General features: G+C 34.5%; 1 protein-coding gene across 2 annotated transcripts in view; it reads left to right on the top strand.

Moving 5' to 3' along the window:
* The window catches only part of MGAT4C (MGAT4 family member C), a 321,451-nt gene that overhangs the window by 271,792 nt on the left and 26,277 nt on the right, over positions 1-23,382 (top strand). For both annotated transcript variants that reach the window (XM_039704049.1, XM_039704047.1), the window contains one exon: positions 22,638-22,768. The gene's annotated coding sequence lies outside the window, so the exon portion shown is untranslated. The remainder of the gene's footprint in view (positions 1-22,637; positions 22,769-23,382) is intronic.

Below are 23,382 nucleotides of genomic sequence, written 5' to 3'. Positions count from 1 at the left end.
CAAAAAACAAGTCCTCTTTTTTTGATTAGTGCATTAAAAAGGAAAACAGTCATAAAAGATTTACATAGGAGGCAACCAAAGTAATTGAAGGCTAATAAGTGCTGGTTGCTTTTAAATCAATTAAAAATGCATCTGTATGTGCTAGGAAATTAATGTGTTTCTTCATGAGCCCACATAGAAGCAAATGTTTCGAACACAATGAAGACAAAATGAAGGATTAAAAACATACAAAATTTCAGGCAAAGAAGATCTATGAACCTTGAATTTTGTCCTTCCAAAACTCTCTTGGTTTCCACACTGACTTGCTCTACAGTTGTGTGTTCTTTAATAGAATTGTATTTTATTAATGGCAGATAAATAACTGAAACATATTCCCTGCTATACTTTGTAATTATAATACCTATGAGGATGAGAAAAACAGAAATCCTTTTTCTTTCGGAAAACTAATAGGAATATTTAGTTTTCACCCTTCTTGGAAAAAAAGCCAGAAATATTAGGATAAATAATAAGAGTTCAAAAAAAAAATAAACAAAGATTTGAAATGTTTTTATTTTTCCTACATAAAAAATAACTATTTATGGACTTGTCAGAACTTTCCCCATCTGTCAGAGAGGAAAAACTGGTCTGACTGGTGTTCACAGTCAGACACTTTTTGACAGCTACCTTCTTATGTTATATGCCAGATAATTTGTTTAGATTCATCCAATCCCTTTGTTGTTAATCAGGCACAGCTCTATCCTAGTTTTATATGTCTATCTAAATAACAATATTATTGATTGTTCTAAAACCTTATTTTTTATCAAATTACATTCCATAAAATTACCTGTAATTTCTGAATTAAATACATAATTACAGATTATCTAACATATGACATGTGCCCCCTTTGTCCAGCAAAATTTTGGGAATAATTTGTTTCATTCAATAAGTTTTTCAAATAGCTAAATATAAAGTCTATTTTTTATTGTTTCTAGATAACAGGCAGTTGCTGCCCGAGTTTGCCATTTCAGATTTAACATTTTTCTTGAGCTGTGGTTTGCTATAGATTGTATATTGAGAATGATGAGATATAACAACAATAACAACTACAACAACAAAAAATTCTCTTTTGGTACTTCTATGCTATGAAATCAATATAAATTATATTATGAGGTCTAACAGAGTATAGAATATAGAGACATCCAATGCTATCTCTGGAGGAAAAAGCTTCAGGAAAATAGCAGACTGATGTTTAATGTGAATTTTCCAACTAGAGAAAAAGACTATTCTTATTTTAAATCTGATAGGAATCATGCAATGTATAACTTTAGAGTTCACATGCATTTGGTTAGGCAATTTCTATCTATAAAGCCTATGTTTCTAAAAAAAAAAAAAAAGGTTTGCCACAGGAATAGATTTTTGCTCTGATAGCAGTGATTCATTCCTGAGGCATGGCTTCTCTCTCATCTCTGATATTCTTCAGGTTTCTGTTATTTTAAACCCCACAGAAGATATTGATTAAGAAGTGGTGCAAGAAGAATGGTTTCTCTCTATAGATCCTCAAACATTTTATTGTTGGTCGTGATTTCTGGTTTTGCATTTAAATTATTTTAAGTATTTAAAATGCCAAAAAAATATGGCATATAACTAACAGGATAATCTAAGAACATTGATCTTTATAATTACAGTGTTTAGTTGCCATCTTCTCAATATGCTTGGAAGACCATCAAACTCATGTTCCAGCCTGGCTTTAGATCAGATTCAGGTCATCATCATTTTTACCTCTCTCTCTGCCCTTTTCCCATGTCTAAAGGAAAATAGCTGCCCAAGAGATGCTTTCTTTTACTTTGTTTTAAAGCCTGACAGAAAATCAAGCTGCCAATGGGCAAATAAGGTTCTTCTGCCAAGGGGTTACCAACCAGTTACTGAGAAAGACATGGACAGCAGCCACCACCAGGAGGACGTTTCTCAGCACATGGGGGAATGATAATTGAGAAAAGCATCCTGAATCAAAATTGAGGACATAGATTAACTATTTAAAGATAACAATCCTATGTGAAGGCTATGCAGACCCTCTAGAAGCTACTACTTAAATACTGAGGTTTTTCATATTCTTTATTCTTAGAGCTTATATTTTCTACCTAGACACAAATTCTAATGTTTCCCTAGTATTGAAACTTACTTAAATTGATAGCTAAATATGTATGTTTTTTGATTGTGCCATTCTGTTTCTTAGATAGTATTTAGATAATCTAAGGTCTGTAACTAATTTGATGTACCAGGTGTGCTTTATCTAATTAAATTCTACAGTATTTAGGCATCATTGTGCATGCAGACTGATGTATTTAGATAATCTAAGGTCTGTAACTAATTTGATGTACCAGGTGTGCTTTTATCTAATTAAATTCTACAATATTTAGTTATCATTGTGCATGCAGACTGATTGTATGTATAGAGATAAATAAATTTGTGACTAACATTCTATTCAAAATTAGTAGCTTTCACTCTACAATGTGTTAACGTCCATCACACTAAATTAATAAGTAAAATTTTAGTGGAATACAAGGGAAACATATGTGTTACAGTATCACAGGAAATAATATTATCTCTCTGAAGCTGGGTTTATATGAAAACAGATCTTTAATAAATGAAATGGAAGATTTATCCAGCAGTAATCATAGAATGAGACAAGAAGGACATTCATTCCACTGCAAATATTTGTCCAACCTGTCTGATTCATTCTCCATGGACAACAAATGCTTTTGAGAATTCTCTGTGATCCAGGTGTAAACTACCAGTTTCCCACTTCCCATTGCTATCAGTCAGATTCTTCTGCATCTCAGAATCAAGCTCAATGGCAGTAACTTCAGACCTTTTATTTTGTCAAGAAAACAAAATATGTTTAGCTAATTTAGAATACACTTTTATGAAATGAACCCAATTAACCTGCTTGTAATACATTTCATACTAAATTGCAAGATTTTTCAGTGAAGCCTGTTGCTAGTTTAAAATTCTGTACTCCTTTGGGAAGTATTAAAAAGTGCTTAGGTTTGCTTCATAATAAGTCCTAAATGCACGTTAGATTGCTGTTTTAAGTCTCCTTCAGCTATTTCTTACATTAAAATAAATCTGAATTAAGTGTTTGAGAAAATAAAAGATTGGGTTTTTTTTCTTAATCATATTCTGTTCTGCATTATCCATGGACATTAATGAAGTTTTAATTTGTTGTAACACCAAAGTTTTACACTTCATTAAATCTATGTGCTGATAATTATGGTCCTTATTGATTTCCTGTCTTTTTAGGTATTCAAGAACTCTTCAGGGTTTGTCTCCCCCTGAATTGTTTTTCTCACATTGAGATGTGATTGCTAATCTTTCAGAAGAGAGGTCGAAAACGTTTAGGCTTTCTGTAACACATTCTCATCTTCTTGCCCATGTTACTATTAATTAGATGAACTCACAAAACTTTCTCCCATGCATAGAATAATTCAGAATTATCTGTGAAAATTCTTCTATAGCAGATTGATTAAAAAATCCTCCCAATGGTCTCACAATATGCAACAGGGAACATTTGCAGCACAGTTTAGTTTTTCCATTAATTCGGAGAAAAAAAACCCCAGTTAGACAGATAAGGATTGCACAGATAAGGATTAATATCCAAAACTGAGGAAAGGATTTAAATTGCTAAAACAGAATGCACGCAGATAACTGTTGCCTAAATACAAAGCACTGATCTCTTTTAGTTTATTGATGACTTGATCACGTAAGTGTCTAAACTCACTAGGCGGGCCTGATTTGACCTACAAGCTCCATGAAAATGCAATTCCATCTGCATGTAGGTCTGGAGCAAACCAAACCCAAGCATGCTGGAAACTAAACTTGTATGTGAGATCCAAAGTGTTGACAGAAGAGAGGTATTTCTTTAGGAGAATTTAGAACATATTGACAAAACAAGAAATGCAACAGAGCTTTAACAAGTAATATTTTTTATTACTTCTACAGCCAAGTATTAAAAGTATTATTTTTTAATCCAGAAAGATTTCCTCAATTTTTTTGGAATTTCATATTGTCAAATTGGTGTGTTGAATAATTTTCCATCTTTCCTAATCAATCTGTAAAGCTGTGTAATAAAAAATGCAACATATATAGGCTAAAAGAAATAATAAATAAAAGAACAAAGGAAGCAAACAAACTGCTAAAATCTAGCAAATAGCAAGGAGCCTCATCTCTGGACAGACAGTCAGGAATGTCAGCTGTGACAAAGGAGTCAAGTGTTTGGATATTAATTCTGTCTGAAGTGATTTTATTTCCTCATTTCTGTTACTGTGTGTCCTGGTTCTGGGCAGACCTTGTCTCTAATTTATTTTCAGTAGCCCGGAGGGGGCATGGCTAGGACCTGGAGATTATTCCATACCACCTCACATAATATTCTGTGGTAGCAGGAAGTCACTCCATAGTGACTGTGTTTTGATACATAACAAGACCACTGATTTCTTATGAGATTAAATCACAGCACACAACAGCAGGGTTAGATACATCAGTATTCAGGAATAGAAAACATTATTTAATATTGTGAAACACACAGCTTCATGGAATCAGTTGGCAATTGTATTGCTCAGGACTATGACAATTATGTCTGCTGCCATTTTTCCAAAGCTGCCTGTCAATGTTCAATAGTATTAGAATATCAGCAGTTTATAAATAGCCCTATGCAGTCCAATATTCAATTCTTGTCAGTCACAGTTGCCTCACCCATGGACAGATATACAGAGCATAACTGGCAATTTTGAAGAGGCTGAAGACTGACCAACAAGGGAAGATAAAAATTGCCTCTTCAGATTAGTATCTTTATCAACTCAATTCTCACAACCATCAAAAGAAATTTTCATTCTTGAGCAATTAGAAATTACATAAATAAGAATACAGGTCTTTCTGAATGTTAGGAGTAAGAATCACCCAAGACCAAATTATTATTTGATCTTCAAACCAAGTGTATGTTGAGTCCTACATAATATAGTACTAAAGTGTCAAGAATTTTTTATGCAACAAAATTATTGCTCTTTTTTTTCTCTATGAATCATAGGAAAAAATTAAGATATAGATTCCTTTTGAATGGATTTTCAGATGGGAAAAAAAGATTATTTATTTTTTTTTTTACAGATAGAACATGTGCTTGACTTGCTGACACAAAAAGTCTCCTAGATTTCCTCAATTATCAGAAATTAAAGGACACAAAAAAAATTCTACTAGAGAATCCAGATAGCCAGACAAAATTCCAGTAATGCCGTATTTATAATTAAGCTCAAAACACTGACAGGTTCTCTTCAAGAAAATATTTTCAAGGGTATTATTATCTAGCTATTATTTCTTAACTGTTTGCTTGCAAAAACCTTTAAAAAGACAATATATCAAGATTATATAAAGTCAATGGATTGCCACACTGCTATTCCTTTTTTACCTATAAAGAAAACTATCCTCACAAAGTTGGGAATTAGATTGTCCCAAAATATTCATTTATAAAGGAATACATATTGCATATTTAGAGTTTTATTATCCTACAAGTAAATATATAAATAATGTCTAAACACTTTTCCTAGTATAGTCTCAAAAATCAGAACTAGATTGTTTTAGCTATAATTCTCCAGGTGCTGCTTTTCCTCCCTGTATTGAGAGAAACTATGTCTTTTTTTTACCTTATCTCAGTGTTTTCTTTCTTTCAAGGATCTTTCTAATATCCATAAAGCCTTAGAATAAGAATTCAAATATAATTTGAGTCTTTTTTTCTCATGGATTTATGGGTAAAATAGGACCCTTTAAATAATTGATTGGAAATGGATTTAATCTGTTCTATTTTTTAATTTATTTCTATTCTTTCAATTATGTGGGGGTGTTTTTTTGTTTGTTTGTTTTTGTTTGTTTGTTTTTCTTTAAGTTTCTGCATTTGTGTCGATTATTTGGTCATAACATTTTCTGTAGAAAATAATGGGAAAAATGTTCCTGTAATGTTTTTGCTCTTCAGAGTCATCTGCTTGAATGCTCTTACTCCCTGATAGGCAATAGAACTAGACTTTATTTTTCTCTTCTTAGCATGTTCTCTATTATCATTTCTAACCTCTGTGGTTTTAATGTTCTCAGAAAACTGTAACTCTTTTCTCTCCTTAACCTTTCTGACTTTATCCTTACATGACTACTTGCCCTATATCTTCATACTTCTCTTCAGTGATATATGATTGCTTCTATTTTGTGAGTGACCTTTTTGATTTCAGTGCCATCAAATTACTACTGAAACAGTCAAATATACCTCATCTTACAGTTTGGTCTTGTCTGTGGGCTGAATTCATTAGCTTTTGTAGTCATAAAACTTTTTAGTGAGTGTCAGCTTACTGTATTCCCTTTTTGCTGCATAATTTTTTCCTAAGAGAAATTAAATATTTGACTTACTGAGGTCAGCTTTTCAAGTATATTATTTTCCTTTTCAACCTTTTTTCTTACTAAGTCCTTTAATAAAAATAACGTTCAGTGTTCAGGTTCTTATATTTGTCCATGTTTAAATCAGAACAAAACCAATTTGCCTGAAATTATCTCTTTATAATTAGCTTTACTCACTGAACTGAAATGTTAAATTACAAAGAATTTCCCATGTCAGTGAATGCAATATTTGCACTTGACAAGCCTTACAACTACTGATCTAAACTGGTCCATCTCAGTCTTAAACAGCTTCATATGAGAAAGTTGTTATAAACCTTACATTCTTGTAATTTGTAACCCAGCTGTGCTTACTGCATGCATTAAATTCTTGTACCAGTTTCATTCTCCTTTCTATTTGTTTTTGTCATTCGTGTTGTTTCCTTATTCCCTTAAAAAAATTATCAACACATTTTAAGAATATACTGAGCTCTTTTTTCGCCTGTAATTTTCAAAAAGAAGATTTAGATTTGTATTCCAGCTAGGCTCTCAATATTTGTATTTGTATCATCTTGTATCTCTAGAAGTAGAGTTGAATCAACAAGAAGATGGGATTTGAGTCTGAAGTTACATTCCCATTATTAAGGTAGTTTAAGATCTGGGGTTTGGTAGCACTTGAATCTTTTGCTACAGTCAAAGTCATCTTCTTGTCGTTAAAGTCATTAGTCCACTTTGCACTTGTTCCACATTTGCATGGGTGTTGCTGTGATCAAATGTCTCATAGAATTTATCTGATAATGAGTGGAGATGCTTTTAGGGTCATTTCAGATAAAGATTTTTCACTTCTTCAACAATCATGATGGAAAATGCTACTACATTAATTTCTGGCATTTAATATATGTGACTGAGGTGAACAGAGAATAAAATTTAACTTATTAATTTACATAACTGCAGTAACTACAGGGATAAAAATCCCTGTATAACATTAGGTACTAAATGAAAAAAAGGAAAGTATTTAGCGTTAAATTAAAAAATACAAATAGCAGTGTTTTTACTTACATTTTAATTCAACTGCCTTTGTTTGCACTCAAGTTGCACCTGTGAGAAGATTACATTAGCATCTCTTTCACACCAGCTGAAAAAAACCTCAACAACCAAGTTATATTTTCTGTTAAGCAGCTTGGCACAAAACAAACAAATACATAAATATTGGACAATATATTATCTCCTACAATCTGAAAATTACTCTACACTGCTCAAGAATAAGCACTTAATATACATCCTGAGTTTTGGACTTCTAAATATCATTTACTATTTTGCACTTTGGAAAACTGTTATTAGAGGAGCCAGAATCAAACATAAGATGTTTTCCAGACAAAACTGTCACCTTTAATAATGGTTTATAATTATTGTGTCTTCCTGAGTGATTTCTAGAAAATGGTGGGTTGTCTAAAATGTATTTGGTTTGCTCACAAGATAGTATTTCTGGGAAATCCAGGGAAAAAAATACTGAAGAAAATTTAGGCTGTTGTTTTCAGCACATGGGACTTCAACTTTCCTTTCTGGGACCAAAAGACTACACAAGAGAATCTTCTCTTTATCAGTTCTGTGTTGGTCCATACTGCCTTGTATTCTGAGCTTCAGACCACTTCAGAGTGAGAAAAAAATTGTTAGGACCCTAATTCCAGCTCTGTCTTCTTTCAGGTGCACTGCGTGGAACAGTCCTAAGTAAAGGTAGCTGCACCCCAGTACAGAGCAGAGACTTTTAGTTTTGAAGTCTTGTACTGGACACAAAGGACAGGGTCAGAAGAGGATGAAGGGACTGAGCACAATGTGGGCCAAGAAGAAGAGGAGATAATACAGTTCATGTCTCTGTTTTTCAATACATGAGTCAGTAATTAAAGCTAGTTACAAATAAATAAATTTGTAATTAATAAATTACAAACTTCTCAAGAACTTTCTTACCAGCAAGAAAACTGTGAGTTCACACTATATTTAGGCCAAATCACAAATATGGCTAGAAAAAAGTAGCATGCTTGAGGCTGGCTGTATCGTCCTCTGGCAGAGTAGTTGGAGGTTTAGTGTTCTAAAGCTGTGCCATGTAGGTAATCGGAGACAACCATTAATAATCATTTTAGTAGTCATGCTTATATTCACTGGTTCTTGCTGTCCTGAACGGCTATCAAAGACAAAATGATAGTGTAACTTTTAGAAGAATTGCATTTTACAGTAGCATTTGGGGAAAGCACAGCATGAAGTTTCATACTAAGTCATACCATGGTGATGAATACTTTTTGTGTCCTGCTTCCATGAGAAGCCATGGTGCTGCTCATGCTCTAAGATAGCATTAATATCAGCCAGTGACAGTAATGTCACTGGTAAACACTGGTAGGTTTGCAGATGCTGAGATGTGATTTTGGATGTAAAACCTGATATTTTTCTTTCCTCACTATGTATATTCAATACTTTTTGAAGTAACATTGAAGCACCCATCTGCATGTCTCTTCCGATGCGATGGGATTTTAGTGGTCAGTTACATGGGACCATAGAGATGAAAAACATGGTTATTTTTTCAGTTGAATTTATAGTATGTTCCAAGTACCTTTAGAATGATAAAAATAAGTTGAACACTATTTTCAAGACTGAGATATCTCTAAACCACTTACTACATCAGTTGAAAAATTGCCTGATTTTTTTCATTTCAGTGTTCATCTAATGCTGTGTTCATCTAATTATATCAAAACTAAGAAAAAATATGAAGGTAACTCAATAATTTGCATCTATCAGCAATTGTATGTGCTCAGCATCAAGAATTAAATGAAGGGTATTTATTATCTTTATGTAGTTTGTTTTGAATAAGTGTGGAGTTAAAACTAAACCATAATATGTTTAATGTTTCATGAAGTGAGTGGTCTAGGCTAAAGTCCTAGAGACCCTTTTGGGGTATTTTGTTGCTAGCTCTACTTCAAGTTACATGGTTAAACAGCATTTCTAACTAATAAATGTTTTTTTACAAAATTAAATAAAATTATGGTCCTACCCTAACTGTTGGCAAGATTTAGTAAGTACTCAAATGTGGCACTATCGTGACAGAAACAAGGACTGAGCAATTGGAGCAATCACACCACTTCACTAATCCTATAGTATGCTCCTGTTTCATGACTGAAACTAATGTGCAGTACTCTTTAGGAGATCATGTTCATTTTTCCTCGTGGGAAATACTTAGTCTTCCTATCTGCAGAACAACATGCTGGCATCTTGTTCAACAATTATGGAATTAAACAGCGACCTGCTGTTTCTTCAGGATAAATGGAAACAAAATATCTTGTGGTTTATTGCTATTGTATGAATTCTATTCCAGGGGCCAGGCTGAGGGTGAACACAAAGTTGTGAAGAGAGTGAAGAGGCAGTTGAGGTATTTCCTAATATTTGACTGCTTGACTTTCAACACTAGTACTGACCTTTTAATGCAATTTTGTTTATAATATTAAGAAATTGGGCTATTTAACTTGCCTATGGGTCTATTAGCTATCATTTAGAGGCTGAGAATCAAATCAGAACCAAACTCCTTTTATTTGTTTTTCCTCTTTTATCTGTAGAGTGCTGTTTCTTTTATATGTCAGCTATTTCCTTCAGTATTGTTTAACTTGCTTCTGGCATTTGAATTCTGATGGCTTAAAATTTCAGAGCTTTTTTTCGTACCATCATTTGTCCAGTGCTTCTCAGCTTCAAGTGTAGGTAACTATTACAATGTATTTGATCTTTCATTTCTTTACCCGAGTAGAGAGCGTCGAGTTGAAGTCATTGATCATACCAGAATTGTTGCACATGCCAAGGTTGTATTCCAGTTTTAATTTCAAGTATTCTTTTCATTTACAAGTGTTTTAGTGAAATGTATTTGTGTCACTTTTTTAATTTTCTAGGAATAAATCTTGCTAAGTCTTTTACAGCTATTGCTATGTAGCATGAAAAATGATGAAAAAGATGGAAGAAAGTGCTACAACATATATTTTTAATATAGGTTTCTGTGGACAAAAATATAATATGCTTCTAAAAGTGAACTTCTACATCTATATACATACATATATATTTATGGCCCACTGCTAAACAGAATATAATAATCTTGTGTTTCAAAGCTAGCTAAATCTTGTTTACATAACTGTAAATCATATTTAAATTTCATCACATTTAAAAAACCACACACATATTTAGCGTGTCAAGTGTTTTCTGTTACAGATTATTATCCCGAACTTTCCTTTGTACTATTGGAAAAATGTTATAATTTAACAAGTGACTTTCCTTCTAGAAGCAGTGATTTCATTGTCTATTGTGAGAGTTTGCTCAGATTTAGTGAAGTTTATATAACATTAAATATGGGGGGTTTTCCCCTTTCTCACTCATATTCCTTTAAGACTTCCTGCCAAAGTCACTGAATGTTCCCATGTGGAGCTAGACTCTTGCCAGACCATGGAGAAATAGTGTGGGTTCACTGAGCAGAAAAGTTTGCTGTCACAAGGCCTCTGTGTGAAGAGGAGGTAGAAACAAACCCTTCTTCCACAAGACAGCTCCATGCAGCTGAATTCCTCCCAGCCCATAAGACACTGACAGAGACAGGCATTCTTGATTTCTTTCTTTCAAAACAACTTTCATGCAGGCAAGAGTCTATCAGATTTTAGTGATGGGAATAAAGGGGAAAAGGACAGACTCTTCAGGAAATACTAGATCAATACATGACTCAAACTGCTTGTCATGTAGAAATTAGATTGGCAACACAGTCTATATATAAGGTAAACACAACAGCGGCATTACCTAGAGGGAAAAAAGAAAAATCTTTCATAACAAGAAAACTTTGTTTGGAATTCTATGCCTTGATTCAGTAGGCTAGCTAGAATATCCCAAGGAAACAATACCAGCACAAACAGATTAAAACACAGTCCCTGTATACATCTTAGCAGAATTCAGTTTTGTATTCTCCTATCATAAAATACAGTAAATGTTTCTGTGAGCCATATTGGTATTTTTTACAACTAGATTATTAAGAGCAATGCCCCAGTATCTTAAATTATAGATGGTGGCAGTTTTGAATTATGTAAGATTCTTTTGCTGTATTGGTAATTTCTCTCTGAGATTTTACAAAACTTTTTATTTGGATGCTTTTTGTTGAGTTACATTAGTATTCCATGAGACAGATAAGATGTACAGAGGAGTCTGATAGTAATGCTAGTCTCTAAAATGACTGAAAAAAATCACAGCCTATTTCAGCATTCTTCATAAGAAATTTGGACAATTATGTACTATGGCTTTGAATTATGGATAATTTACTCAATTTTTCTGACATGGTAGTTATAATAGACTGCATTCTAAAACCCTTTCACTAAAATTTGCAAAACATCTAACACAGAATACTTCTAATTAAACATTAACTTTGAAAGCACTGAAAAACAAGTGCTTTTTCACTTGAATTCCGTCTCCTATTTTTTCATGAGCGTATATGTATATACATAACTCATATATGATGCATATGTATATGCATAATTTAATGCATATGTACATAATTAACTGCACCATAATAAATTTAAAAATAAAACTAAAACTCTCTTTAAACAAAGTGAAAGTTAAAAAGAAAAACTCTTGGGTTTGCTTTACAAAATCCACCTAGTCATCTTATTGTATGTTATATATTGTTTGACCATGACCTATTAATTCCCCCAGCAACTCTAAGGAATAGTGATTCTTTCTTTTTCTGTAGAAATAGAAATTTCTGTAAGCTTGAAATTCAATATTTTTTGCTGCTTCATATGCTTGGAAGAGGTCTTAAGGGTTTCATTTCACAAAATGTTGGCACCTAACTATTTTGAGGGCGATGTTATGTTCAGGAATGGTGTTGAAGGCCTAAAGGTTACAATAAGAGCCTGCATGCCTTCTAACTGCCATGACCCGTCAAATTCCGCAAATATTTCCCCTGTGAGGCTTAGAGCTTCTGATTGCTTGCAGAGCTCTGACCCCTGATCAACATAACTTTCCAACAAAAGGATTTAACTGAGACAAAATCTCGAGTTTCAAAGGTGGTAATAGGTGAAGGAGGATTTTTTTTTCCTTACAGTTATATCTGGCAGCTTTATTTGTTTAAGTTAGTTGCATCTGTAATTTGAGGTGCAGCTGGTAATAACTGAGAATTTTCTCATAATAAATCCATCCAGAGTTGTAGCATGCTGACCAGCGCCTTTGATCTCCCCCTACTTCCTCTTAAGAAAGTTTATATTCCCATTCTGTGAACTTCTGCCCTGTAAATCTAAGTTTTCCATGAAAGGAGAAGTGCTTTCTGACCCTCAGAGAATGTTTGTGGATTCTTTTGGGTATCATATCTGCTGTATGGTTGTAGAGCATTAGGTCAACAACCAGAGGATTCCTTTAAAACCTTGGTTACCCTGGAACTGGGAAGCAGAGTGAAGTGTCTTGACCTGGCTGACACGGATTATCTGTAGGCAATAACTGTTGAACTCGGCTTTCCCAAGACAGCTCTAATAGTTTGCTGTCTTGTTATTAAAAGAATGCCTGTCTTATAAAAATATCCATGTATAAGAGTCATATATATTTTCTTTAATGTAAAGACATGACAGATTTTCAGGTTATATATAGAAATAACATCTCCTTTTCCTTGGGGAAGTTAATAAGGAAGCCTTAAATTTTTACTGTTAATACTATCAAATTTTTGATTGTATTAACATTTTTTCCATCAGTTTTTTATCTCTCGGCTTTAAATATTCAACTAAAATGGATAATAGTCCAATATAGACTCCTAACATGAAGTTCTGTGATGCACATAAAAGGACTTATACAAAAAAATATGTATTTCAGTAATCTTTATCTAACAATGAAATAACTTTTGACTTACAATTTCCATCATTCATAGCATTATTTTCATTATTTTTCTGAATTTAATAATGCAGTTGTAAAGCTATCTCACAGTGGTAGTGAGATCTATCTATAATCCATAACCATTTAGCATTTTGACTTTCTAAATATATAAATATTCATACTTAAAATTAGTGGAAAGCTGTTAGGTCATTATGCTGTTCACTGAGAGTCATTTGGGAACTGCAAGACTCTACATGATTCTCATTAAGTGAAATATCTGCAATGATAATATATTATTGTGTCATCTGCTTAAGAAATTGGTATAAATTAGCACTATAATATCTGACCTAATATTAATCAGTACAATATAAACTATGTGCAAATCATGTATATCAGGATTAATGGGTTTTCCAGTCTTGTCTGAAATTAAGTTTGAAGATAGTCCAAAAGAATATTTTAATCAAAAGTCTTCCTAACACAGGTCTGCATTGTGGTATCCAGTCCTAGCCACAGAATCCAGCTGGATGTTGACACACAGGGATACTATCTCTCTGTGCCTCTGAGACCTAGTGGGGACTTCCCTACATATTTATAGGCCAGAAATAAAAGCACACCTCAGTCTACTGGCTCCCCACATCTGGACAAGAAAGGCAATATGGCAGTGGGTTGCATTTTGGCTTACTTGCCTATTTTCAATGTAAATGTAGCAAATTACTGACTATTGGGACCAGATGTGTTCCCAAACTTGAGAAATCACTTCAGTCCTATTTGTCTTAAAGTAAGAAAGTAAAAAAAGGTAATAAAGGTAGGAAAGTAATTGTATCTGGAATATCAACATGTTTGCCATTTATAAATGTCTATGTTAGCAATTGGATCACTAACTAAACTATTGATTTCATTGTTAAATGTCCATTTAGAAATTTGAAACACTTCCAAAAAAGTTTTGTATTGATATACTTCATCCTGGATACCACAATAATTATTTTTTCTAATTCCAGTATGAAGCATATATTTACATTGAAAAGACAGCTTTGCACAAATACAGTGTGAACTGCAGGATGAATCAGAATATGAAACACAGAGCAATGCTTGCCAGTTCTTGTGCATGTTAATAGCCTTTATTCAGGAGCCTGTCTGACTTTAATGACATTCATGATGCTCTTATGTATCAGTGATGTCAGAAGGACTAATCTGAAGACATTTCTGGAGCAGCAGTTAGCTCTGCTGCTTGTCCTAGCGACACTATTTCTAATGAGCCTGCAGGCTTGAAGTTCTTTTCAGCTTTAATTGTGGTCTTGCTTTTCTTGGCATTGAGACAGCAGTGGCATTGTATTGAGAGCCTTTGTGTTGGTCTCTGCAGCATTGACCTCAGTAATCATGTCCACTAGGGCAGTGACAGGAGGCTCAGAAATAAAGGCTTCCCTACCACTGTCCCACCTGGGACAATAAGAGAGGCTTCTTCATGAGAAGGTGAGGATTTGGTGCCCACTATGTAAAAAGAGCTCAGAAACTGTTTTCTCTCTGCCCTGGGCAGAAGTCTTATCTGCCCTATGCCTGATTTGCTGCATGTTGTTCTCTAACCTCTGGGTTCATGGCTGTGCACAGCAGGACCTGGCTGGTGTTTGCCTGTTGCTTCACATCCCTGCAGCTCTTATCCTGCCTGATGCTCAGGCAGTGTTCCTGAAGGACAGAGGTAACCTGCCAGTCCCAAGTGGCATCCTGTCATTCTCATTTATGTGTTTGGAGCACATTAAGAACAGATTTTTTTCTATTCATTGCAGTGCATGATGTGCGTAAAGGTATAAAGATCAAGTTAATAATCTGTCTCATTTTCCAGAGGAGTCTTCTGTCCCCTAGGTTCCAGCATGGAGCTAAGGGTACAGTGCTCCCAATCAAGAGAGTGTTTGCACAATATGTCCATTGGACACAGATTCAGCTCTGAGGTTCCTGTGCTGTAACTCCAGATCCTGCCATCTATCAACTGAAGAGGATACCACCCAGAGACAAGGAAGGGCCATGCTGCCTAACATCTTGAGATTTAACATCCATTATAACTGTAGATACCAGACAACTATTTGTTGTGTGGTTTTGGACATGAGAAAGAAATGCAAAATACTGGAGTCTCTTTCTTGGTTCGGTTGCAAGGTCCACTAAAAAGACTATGTATCAACAGACTGTGATCTGCTACTGAGTGCACTCTGTTTCCTCTCGGAACTGCTGGGTTCACAAAGGAGTACAGGTGACTCAGGACCATGCATGGAGTGCCAGGATTCTCCACACTAAGAAGCTTAGATTGGACAGACACATTTAAGTCTGTTTTCCTGGGCTGAGAGAGAAAGATGGTTAATGAAGATGGTGAACATTTTAACTTTGCTAATGCTTGAAGATAGACTCCCCAGTGTGCTTTCTTCTTGCTGTGTGCTGGTGTAGGGCAGTGTGATGGTGAGGTGTGGGATGTGAAGGGTTCTGAAGGCAAGAAAAGACCAGAAGTGACCTACTGAACTTTCCATAAAGGAAATGTGGAATTAGTGCTCCTGGCCTGCTGGTGTGTATGTATGCATGCTAATTAGAGTCCATAGGTACAGTTTCTTTCATTAACATCTCTTTGGAAAAGAGATGCAGGGCTGCCAAGTACCTTTCCCAGAGAAAAGGCTAACACATTCAGTGAAGAAATGTTTTTTAATAATCAAAATCTCCCCTGGAGCAACCTGATACTTTTTCCTCTTTTTCTGTTTCTTGTTACTTGGAAGAAGAGACTGTCACCCATCTGGCTACAGCCTCCTTTCAGGCAGTTGTAGAGAGTGATAATGTCTCTCCTGAGTCTATTTTCTCCAGGCTAAACAACCTCAGTCCATCAGCACCTCCTCATCAGACTTGTGCTATAGACTCTTTGCCAGCATCATTGTCCTTTGATGGACATGCTCTTCCACTTCAGTGCCTTTGTTGTGAGAAGCCCAAACTGGAGGTGAAAAAAGAACCCCAAACTGTGCCTGTAGAGACCAAAAAATCTGACTGCCCTCTGTGGACACATGTTGTGCAAGTCCCACAGGCCATTCAGTGTGTGTGGTGCTTGCCAGCTCCTTATCTTCCCTGCATTTCTCCTTCTTTTCTATTCTGCACAGTATATACTATGATTTGCCCTCCAAGCCCTTCCACCTTTGCTGTGCTAGGAGAGCAGCTTTGCAGCATGAGGACAGGAATGGACAACTCACTATGTAACATGGGCTGTGAGCCAATCTCACAGAGAAGCTAGCAGTGCAAAACCTCCCAAAGAGCCAGTCCTCTCAATGGAGTGGGATTTTGCAGAGCAGTATCCTTCAGCAGGTCTCCTTGCTGGGGACAGGGATGCCACTCCATCTTCTCTCTTATATGAAGTGCCTGAGAGGGAAAATTCACTGAGAGAAAGTCAATACTGTTCTAAGTCTCTGATATTCCATGGGGATCTAGATAATGAGCAAAGATCAGTTTTCCAAAGTTTTCCTGGGAACTGAATAGTCAAGGTTGTGAGGAAGGGAGCATGGTGGAAAGATGCATGTCAGGTGTCAGTTGATTAAACCCATGTAGATGTAAGGCACTGCAGAACACCGTAGCTGTTCACCTGGCTCTAAGTATGGACTTTGAAAAAAAATATTAAGGAAATGTTTTGGTGTAAATGTCTCAAAGATGGTGTCCTGTATAAGAGTTCCAATCATAGCTACCTTTGAGCTAAATCTTTGGGCAACTATCTGGTGACTGCATAGTGGGGAGAAGTCTTCAAAAGTGAAATGGACTGCCTACAAATAGAAAAATGAAAAAAAGAACATTTGTTTGAAGCCTAACCAACTGTTCAAAGGTGGCTCATCAGTAGCCAGTAAAAATTTATGTTTTGCACAATCTACTCTTTTGTCAAGGGATGCATTAAATGTCCAGCTGGTTCAGGCAACAAAAAAATACTTAGTTTTGAATTTATTCTTACTTCAAGAGTTTAACAGAAAGCAGCATAAGAGAACACAATGAAAATATTTCTTACCAAGCTGCTTCACTTTCCTTCTGAAGTGATAACGTAAAAATGATGCATTGGTCATTTTCTTGAGCACCTAGTGTTTATATGTGAAAGAATTTTAGCCAAAAAGGGCAAAATATTATAAGAAACACTTTCTTTTATGAGTTTCTGAAAACCAAGATTGCTTTAAAACTATTATAAACTTTTTTTTGGCTCTCTTTCAATCAAAATTACAACCTGTAAGCTTTCAACACATTTTCTAGAGGTTGATAAAATATTAAAAAGCAAGTCATTAATCTTTTATATGAGTTGTACTTTATTCTTAGCATGTCCTCACATGGTTATAGGTTTCTTTCAATCTACTAAAGTCAATAAATTGAAAGAACACTTTCAATTTCTAGAAGTTCAGTTCAAAGTCTTTATGCACTAGTACTGAAAAGCTTTTAATCTATTTAAACTGTATGTCATAATTATACCACAAATATATCACTAAGTAAATAATCAAATTAAATTATTTTTATAATGCTACAATTTAGCTATATCAATAGCTCTAAAATTCTAACACACATGAAAATTCTCCTATTCTGTCAATAGTACTTCTAAATTTAATCTGCCTGTCTTTATTCTGACAAAATTATTTTCACTTTTATTTTTATAAGGACTATAAAAATAAAACATAAAAATAATTTATAAACAAAGGAAGCTGAACTTTAAGTGCTATCATTCAGTAAAAGAATTTTTAGTGACATTTTGTCAATGTAAATATGTTTACTACTTTAATTGATATGACTGAGAGCTTTTCTTTAAGAAGCAAATAGAAAATATTACAATAACTTCAAATTTACACTGTAAAGTATGAAATGATGAAAAACCATTTCAGATTTTCAGTAATACTAAATTGATTTATCTTCAGATGTAATATCATAAGTACTGAGAAGTATCTCAACTGTCTTGTAATATGTTCTTTCATATTGAATTGTTTTTAAAATTAATTACTATCACATCTGAATAGATACTGTAATACTGTAGTATGCAACTTTGTAAGGGAAGAATACGCCATTAAATATTTTAAACTCTGCCATTAAATATTTTAAAAACTCATATGGAGAGCATATACTTTTTCCATGCTTCCATGCTTCCATGCTTCTTCCATGCTTGATATAAATTTGTTTTTATTTTTTTATGGTGGTAAGCTAGCACTCAAATGCTTATTTTTGCACTTTGCTTACTGTGAATTCAAGACTTATAAATTCTTGGTTTTGTTTCTCTTATACTCCCAGCCTTAGTGGAGCATTATTAGTTGTCATAGTAATCCCAATGTAAGTGGAATTAAGTAAAACCTGAATACATTTCTGTAATTCTATTAATTTTAAATGTTCTTTCCCTCTTCCTTCCCTCTGCCATTCTTTTTTGTATGTACAGATGTTTAGGAAAAAAAACAAAAAAAAAATCAAAAAAGTTAGATGACATATTTATCCATTCGATAGTATCCTTGTGGACCACGTTGTTTTTCCTTTTTACAGAATGTATGAAAAAATTGTTATATCTCATTGGCTCTTTAATAAGTGCTAATTGCAATTGTGTAGCATTGTTATATTTGTACTTTTTATACAGTTCTATTTTAAACCATTTAAAAATTATTGGAAAGCAATACTTTCATGAAGTGAGTGAGAATCAAAACTCTCTTGTAGAACCAACCTATTTTTACATGGTTTTTCTGGTCATGTAGACCTTTTCCCAGCACAATATGTCAAGATGTGAGTTGCTTAAATGTGTGTAAATGCACAGCACTGCAGAACACTACAGCTGTTCGCTTAGTTCTATGTATTGATTTTGAAAAAAAAAATCTATGAATTTTTTTTTTCCTGAAATGTTTAGGCACTCAGATTGGGTTTGTAGTGGTTTCTGTTTTCACAGACACCCCACTTCCCAGGAAGGTACTTCTGACATTTACACAAGTCTAACACTGGAATAACATTGCCCGTCTTCAGGAAGCAATCATTTCTCCCACCCAAGTAAATAAGAAAGAGCAGTTTGTTCTATAAACCTAGCTACTGAAAGATTAGATAGATAGATAGATAGATAGATAGATAGATACATACATACATACATACATGCATAATCTTGTGTGTATTTCTGCTGAAATGGAGAAAGAAAAACTGAGTGGTTTGGTTTGAACACACGTATGAAAATCTTTACTATTTGATTGCAGTATGCAAGAACAATTACTAGAAATTAATCCTACTAAATGAGTAGCATAAAGGATTGAAAATATTAAATGGTTTCTGACAGACACTGATGGTTTAGAAAGAAAGGTGCACTTCTTTTGCGGTATAAAACCGTAGTGTCTGTGCAAAACTTTATAATATCAAAAATAAAATAGGAAAAAGAGGTAATGCAGACTGGTATTAAAAGCTTTATTTCAGTGAAAATGGAAGATAAGAGTAAAGTTTTTAAAAACTCCAAATGTAGCTTTTAATATTTTATTAAATTCTAAGTCTTTTACATACATGTGTTAGTGCGCATTTATTTATTCACAGATGCAAGAGGAATAGTACCTAAAATTATTGCATGGAACACTTTTGAAGTTCAGGTGAATTGGAGTTTATGTTAAATTAGTCCTTTAAACAATTCAAGTTTTAAATATTCCAGCCATCTTGCAGACATTAAAACTTCTCTATTGTTGTGAAAAAGAATCGAAGCTGATATTGGCTTCTAAATTTAAATAATATGTAATATTTGACTTCTTTATTTTATTTTCCTAGACTTACACGTATTCATAGATTTCACTAGGCAAACTGAATTTAACATTTTCAGGAAAGCTTATATAAATTCCTGTAACAGCTGTACTTGATCCCTCTGGAAAATATCCCCCTCCTTTTACACATCAGAAACTGCCCTTGCTGAAAGAGATGAGTCTGTGTAAAAACAGCCCTTTTCCATCCCCTCCTTTCCTTCCTGAAATCCTTAGGCAGCCTCGAGGTTCATGCTGGGCACAAGAGCAGTGATGCCCAGTACAAACACCAGCTGACTTGGCACAGTGTCCCGCACGTGGAGCACAGCTTTGCTCTGGGAATGGTGCAGGTTCAATGAGTGGCGTTCAGAGAGCTGCCAGCATTTGCTTCTGGCAGACTACAAAAGGAGATGGGTGCCATTGAAAAAGCCTTTTGATAGGTTTCAAGAGATTAAAGAATAAGGACTGGAAGAAAGTGGCACAGGGACAGGCTTGCCTATCATCCATGAGGACTACTAGAAAGATAAAAATCTCCTTTATGATTATTTAGTAGATTAGAAAGAACATTGGTATGACTTCCCTTTCAGTACTGTTCTAGAGTGACATAATATATCAGTCATAACACCCTGCCTATAGCACAAAGAAATATGGGGACAATATATTATGGATATGCTACACATGAAAATTGAAGCCATTTGAAAAATTATTTAAGAATATTTTCCAAGCATGATTTTGAGTAACTATTTTCAGTAGCTTATTCATATCAAAAAAAGAATCATCAGCAGCTTTTAATCTGTAACTGGAAAGAAATTAAGAAACAGCATTCATGGTTTACTGTTCTTTTCTTTGTCTATTGATACGAAAAATAACTCTGGGGAAGGAAGTGTAAAGTGAAGAAAAATTTCTGAGAGGGCAGAAAAAGGTGATTTCAATTTCAGTAGACCTGTAGCAATTTGCATAAACCAGGGATCTTTCTTTCAGCCTTCTCAGTAAAAAAAAAAAAAAAAAAAGGAAAATAAAAGAGGCAGAATAATTTTTGTCTATTCACTAATCAGTTTGGTTTGCGTTGTTCCTAGTCCTCTATCACAAGCAGAAACTCTTCAATAATAAATCACTTCTTTCTAAGACATGAGCCAGGAGCTCAAATTGTTATTATGTGTGGAGAATATTATATAGTGGAAGCAATGCAAAATAAAAATGTCAAACATTAAACCAAGTTATATATTGATTATTTTTCAGTGACTAGGATGAGACTTCTGTAGATTTGGATTTTTTTGAGCTTTTTTTTCCCTTTGTTTTTCCAGTGTTCACGTACACAGCCTCATGATAAATGGCCAGACATGAGGCTATTACTAGCTGACACTGTAAGAATCTTTACTCCCTACAATGCTTAGTGCTGAGATGATTTTCATTGCTGTAAACCTGAGGATGCATATAATTTAGACATGAGTTCTGCTTTTCCAAATTATGCTTAGATTTTCTTTTTTTTTTTTTTGTTTTGGCAGTTTGACATGCTCTCTTTGTTGCAGCATTATTATTATTGTTATTATTATTATAATTGTCATCATCATCATCATCTATAATTTAACAGCTCTCTTTTTATAGCTGTGTTAAATTCCCCACAGTCTAAGCAAATACACCATTGACCATCATTTATGTCTATAGTAATAAAAAAATTTATCATTTCAGTAATTTTCTTGGCTATTTGTAAAGGGAGTTTTATGCTATCTACTCAGATTTCATTTTGTCCTGAAGACCATGGTGTGCTTTAGTGTGTGGAGGAATCAGAGAAGCAATTTATCTGTCTACTCAAATTTTGTATTTAACAGGTAATATTACTAAGGATTTAATGGCAAAAGACAGGCTGGATCATTTATCTTGGTACTGCATCCTTATGCTGTTTTCATTTTGACATAGGGAAGTTATAAAAATACTGTAGTTTCTCATTTCAGCACAGGATAAAAATTTCTTGTGGTATTAATAAGTAGGAAACTGTATGCTGTAACATTGTCCAAGGTTAAGGGATTAACAGTTTGCCAAAGGTACTGTGTTCTTTACTCCCCTGTAGTTAGATGTGTTGGCTCCTGAACCAATGCCCTTCCCTTCCCTTCCCTCCCCTCCCCTCCCCAGATATCCTTTTTAAAGCTCTTTCTTCTGCAGTTTGTAGAACAGTTGCTGGGACAATCAGAAATATGTTCTCATATTCCTAGTATGGCACTTATGGTAGCACTCTCCCATCTTATAGTTTTCAACAATGCTTTGGGAATTAGGGCAATCTGATTTACTTTTGATGAAAACATCACTGGTTCATTGGAGATCCACAGGCAGATTTTCAGCTGGCTATATTCATTCAAATAAGGCATCTTAAGAGATAACACACTTCAAGCTGTGATTTGCCTTCCTTCTATCTTCCCCTTTGCACTTGTTATTTCTCCCCAGATATGAATTTTTAACTACTGTTAAGGGTGTGCTATGAGGATGTGGGTCTACTTGAACATTGGTAACACTAGCTATTAACTATCAGATTCTAAAATACAGATGATTGAATATCATTTGCATTTTAATTGTTGTATAGAAAATAGAATAACTTGCCCATTGATCTACACTGGTAGTAATTACCATAGTTGTTCCTAATAAAGTTGGTGAGATTTGAAAAATGTGTTTTCATTTCTTGTCTTTCAGTTTCTCACTTGGATCTGCAAATGGTAAGGCATTCTACTAGGAGAGTGTTCATATCTTTCTTATGAGCTGTTGTGAGATGACTTCACACTGAAGCTTTCAGTCCCTGCATCTGGTGGCACAAATGAAATGTTGTAAGTGTTTTGATGTTTTGGTTTTTTTTCATATTTAATTATTATATTTAATAGTAGGTAGTGGAATTGTAGCTTTAGTTCTCTACCAGTGTCAAAGATTACATCCTGAGAGTTTCATATTAGACACCTGAACAAGAAAAATTGCCTGGAAGGGCAGGGCAGCACTGCAACAGAGGCTCAAGAAGGTTGTGGAATGTCCTTGGAGATTTTCAAGCTTTGGCTAGACAAAAACAGAGCTGACCTTTTCTAGTGCTGGTTATAGCTGGATTCCATGTAGAAATTGTATGAACTGTATGAATTCCATTGACCACCCTCTCAACTAGCACTTCTACCTTGGAAGTGGAAATGCTGTGACTCCATAAAAGCCACATCACAAGGGTTGTACATAAAGATAACCTTCCTGGAGAATTAGTGGTTTTGGACTAGTCAATTTTCAGGAACTGCTAAATTTCTCACCAACATCCTGTGATTAAAAGTGATGATGAAGAAACTGGTCACTTCTTATGTAGTTAACACAGGGATACACAGAGAAGTGTATCACAAGCCAGAGCCTCATTTTCATAGCTTATTTTAATCTGACAAGGAGTTGCACCAATGTTTGCTCTGGACTGTTT

This window comes from Passer montanus, unplaced genomic scaffold, assembly GCF_014805655.1.
Source record: "Passer montanus isolate IOZ18808 unplaced genomic scaffold, ASM1480565v1 scaffold17, whole genome shotgun sequence".
Classification (NCBI taxonomy): domain Eukaryota; kingdom Metazoa; phylum Chordata; class Aves; order Passeriformes; family Passeridae; genus Passer; species Passer montanus.
Note: the sequence above shows the minus strand (reverse complement) of the source record. Positions and strands in the feature narration are given on the sequence as shown.